The sequence below is a fragment of the Odontomachus brunneus genome, unplaced genomic scaffold (genome assembly GCF_010583005.1).
Source record: "Odontomachus brunneus isolate Ranch 3 - 2012 unplaced genomic scaffold, Obru_v1 Obru_scaffold_209, whole genome shotgun sequence".
Taxonomy (NCBI): Eukaryota; Metazoa; Arthropoda; class Insecta; order Hymenoptera; family Formicidae; genus Odontomachus; species Odontomachus brunneus.
Window position 1 is genome coordinate 223,211 of NW_022639659.1, and position 3,420 is coordinate 226,630.

Genomic DNA, 3,420 nt, shown 5'->3' on the forward strand with positions numbered 1-3,420 from the left:
GAGGGTTTGGGGAAGGGGATGGCAAGGGGGTTGGGAGGAGAAGGGAGGGAGCGTAGGGGGAGTACAGGCATGATGGAGGTGCCGAAAAGGAAAAGAGATGTGATGGAATGGTTAGAGGGAGCAGGGGGAAAGGAGAAGCAGGAGGAGGAGGGTAACTTCCAGAGGAGCAAAAAAACCTCGAGGTCACCGGTGGGGAGAAGGATGGGGGAGGATGATGGAAACGTTGGAGGGGTGGATGGAGGAGATGAGAGGAAGGTGGGAAGGGATGGAGGAGAGAATGGAGGATAGGGTGAATATGATAATGGGGGAGCTAGAGAGTATGAGAGGAAGGGAGGAGGAATGGAGAAAAGAGAGGGAGGGAATGGAGAGGAGAATTGAGGAGCTGGAGAGAAAGTGGGAAGGGAGTATGAGCATAAAGGGAAAGGGGAAGGGAATGGAGGAATTGGAGAAGAGGGTGAAGAAGCTGGAGGAAGGGGGGGTGAAGGGAGGGGAGGATAAGGGGGTGGAGGAGAGGGTAAGGAAGATGGAATGGTCGTGGGAAAGAATGGAAAGGCAGGAAAGGAAAAGAAATGTAGTGGTGAAAGGGTATAAAGGGGAGGGGAAGGAGGTGAGGAATGTGATAGGGGAGATATTCAGGAGCATAGGAGCGGAGGTGAAGGTAGAGGAGGCGAGAACGATGAGAACGGGAAGAGAAGAGTGGGGGGAGATGGCAGTGGTGAAGCTAGAGACGGAGGAGGGGAAGAGGGAGGTGATGAGAAGGAAGAAAGGATTGAGGGGGGGAAAGGTTTGGATAGAAGAGGATTTGACTTGGAGAGAAAGGCGGGCTAGATGGAGATTTAGAGAGGCGGTTAGGGTGGAGGAAAAGAAGGGGGCGAGGATTTGGATGGGAGTGAATAGGGCGATGATAAACGGGGAATGGTGGTTCTGGGATGAGAAGGAGGAGGGATTGAGGAAGGGGAAGGCAATCGGAAGAGGAAAAGAGGGAGAAGAGGCATCGGGGGTAGGAGGGAGGGGGGATTAGGTAGGGAGGGAGGGAAGGAGCAGGGGGGAAGTAGGACAAGGAGAGGTGAAAGTCGGAGGGATGGGGGCGAAGGGGGAAGGGAGAATGGAGGAGTGAGGATGGAGGGGAGAGGTGAGGAGGCAAGGGATGGGGGAGAGGAGGGAGGGATGGTGAAAGTGGCTTTTTGGAATGTGGCGGGGATTAGGGGGAAAGAAAGGGAGTTCTGGAAGGAAATAGAGGAATGGGATATAGTGGTAATGTCGGAGACGTGGATGGAGAAAGGGGGGTGGGAGAGGGTGAGGGGAAGATTGTCGAGGGAGTTTAAATGGGAGATGCAATGGGCGAGTAGGAAGAATAGAAAAGGGAGGGCGATAGGGGGAATGATGATGGGAATAAGGAAGGGTATAGAAGTGGTTGAAGAGGAGGAAATGAGGGAGATGGAGGGAATGATGATGAGGGTGATAAGGGTAGGAGGTGAGAAATGGAGAATAGTGGGGGTGTACGTTAGCGGAAACATGAAGGAGATATGGGAGAGGGTTGGGGGATGGGAGGCGGATGGAAGGAAGGGGATAAGAACGATTGTTGGAGGAGATTTCAATGCGAGGACGGGGGAGTTAGGGGGTTGGATAGAATGGAGGGAAGTGAGGGGGGAGGAGGGGGGTAGGAAGTCGAGAGACAGGAAGGTGAACAGGGAGGGGAGGGAGCTGCTGAGGAGATTGGAGGAAGAGGGGTGGTATATATTTAATGGGTGTGGGAAAGGGGATGAAGAGGGGGAGTGGACGTATGCAGGGGGAAGGGGGGTATCAGTGTTGGATTATGTGGTAGGGGACGGAGAAGTATGGGAGAGAGTGGAAAGGATAAGGGTGGAGGATAGGGTAGATTCAGATCACTTTCCGGTGGTGGTGTGGATTAAAGGGGGAGGGGGGATCAGTAGAAAGGTAGGAGGACGGAGAGGGAGGAGGTGGAGGTGGACGGAGGAGGGCAGGAGAGAGTTCAGGGAGAGAATAGAGAGGGGAGCGAGAAGGGAAAGGGAGGTTATAGGATGGGAGGAGATCAAAGGGGATATACAGGCTATAATGAGGGAGGGGCAGGGGGAGATTGGGGGGATGGGAGGGGGAGGATGGTGGGACCGAGAGTGTAGGAGAGAGAAGAGGGAGGTAAGGAGGGAGTTAAGAAAGTGGAGGAAAACGGGAGGAGGAGGGGAGAGATATAGGGAGGTTAAAGGAGGATATAATAAGTTGTGCGAGAGGAAGAGAAAGGAAGAGGGAGAGAGGTGGGCGGAGGTGGCTAGGAATGCGAAGACGGAAGGTCAGGTGTGGGAGGTAGTGAATAGGGAGAGAAGGAGGAGAAGGGGGGTGAACGAGGGGATCAAAATGGAGGAATGGACGGAGTACTTTAAAGGCTTAATGGGGGGAGTGGAGGGAAGAGTGGTGAGAGGGACAAGGGGGAGGGAGGAGGAGGATGGGGAGCCGGGGATTACAAGGGAGGAGATCGAGAGAGCGGTGGGGAGGTTGAAGGATGGGAAGGCGGTGGGGGAGGACGATATTCCTGGAGAGGTGTGGAAGTATGGTGGGGAGAGGGTAATAGATGGGTTGTGGGAGGTATGTGATAGGGTGTGGAGAGGGAAGGAATGGATAGAGGAATGGAATGAGGGGATAATAGTACCGATAAGAAAGAAGGGGGATAGGGAGAGGGTAGGGGACTATAGGGGGGTAACGATAACATCGTCGGCGTACAAGGTGTATGCGATGGTGTTGGGGGAAAGAATGGAGAAGGAGATAGAGGAAGGGGGGATGGTACCGCAGAATCAAACGGGGTTCAGGAAAGGAATGGGAACGATTGACAATATATATGTATTGAATCACTTGGTGGGTAAACAGATAAGCAGAGGGAAAGGAAAGTTGGTTGCGTTTTTTGTGGATCTGAGAGCAGCGTTTGATTCAGTGGACAGAGAGATATTATGGAGGGCGATGAGAAGGAGGGGAGTAAGGGAGGGGTTGGTGAGAAGATGTGAGGACTTGATGAGGGAAACGAGGAGTAGGGTGAGGGTGGGGGAGGAGAGGAGTGAGCAATTTTGGACGGGAAGAGGGGTGAAGCAGGGATGTCCACTGAGTCCAGGGTTATTTAACCTATTGATAGCGGACCTGGAGGAGGAGATGAGGAAAGGGGGGTGGGGAGGGGTGAGATTGAAGGGGGAGAGAGTATACACGCTAGCGTACGCGGACGATGTGGTGTTGTTGGCAGAAGAGGAGGATGATATGAGGGCGATGATGAGAAGGTTTGAGAGGTATGTGAGGGATAAGGGATTAGAGGTGAATGTGGGGAAGTCAAAAATAATGAGGTTCAAGAGGGGGGGAGGGAGGAAAAGGAGAGTGAGGTGGAGATGGGAGGGGGGTGAGGTGGAGGAAATGAGTGAATTC

General features: G+C 53.5%; 1 protein-coding gene and 1 long non-coding RNA gene across 7 annotated transcripts in view; one reads left to right on the plus strand and one right to left on the minus strand.

The window, feature by feature from the left end:
* The window catches only part of LOC116852262, a 219,282-nt gene that overhangs the window by 65,404 nt on the left and 150,458 nt on the right, over window positions 1-3,420 (minus strand). The window lies entirely within an intron of this gene.
* The window catches only part of LOC116852263, a 2,570-nt gene continuing 358 nt past the window's right edge, over window positions 1,209-3,420 (plus strand). Inside the window, exons 1-2 of the long non-coding RNA XR_004379732.1 lie at window positions 1,209-1,220; window positions 3,369-3,377. This is a non-coding gene — a long non-coding RNA (uncharacterized LOC116852263). The remainder of the gene's footprint in view (window positions 1,221-3,368; window positions 3,378-3,420) is intronic.